This window comes from Otolemur garnettii, unplaced genomic scaffold, assembly GCF_000181295.1.
Source record: "Otolemur garnettii isolate 467f Iridium unplaced genomic scaffold, OtoGar3 scaffold00447, whole genome shotgun sequence".
NCBI lineage: Eukaryota > Metazoa > Chordata > Mammalia > Primates > Galagidae > Otolemur > Otolemur garnettii.
The window spans coordinates 2,818-3,032 of NW_003852842.1; positions in this window are offsets into that span (position 1 = coordinate 2,818).

Consider the following 215-nt stretch of genomic DNA (forward strand, 5'->3'; position numbering starts at 1 on the left):
CCTTCCCAGGCTGGTCTCTGAAATCTTTCTGTTCCTTGGCATCCAGGCCATAGTGTGGCCTTTCCAAAAACCTTCCAGATGCATAGCAGGTTGGGTGCATGGGCCTTTGTCACATTCCCAGCTCCCTGACCTCCTCCCTGGGAGGGTGTGTGTGGGTTGTACATTATGCAAAGATGAGCCCTTCTCCAACACCCCCAGCACCATCTGATTCTGTG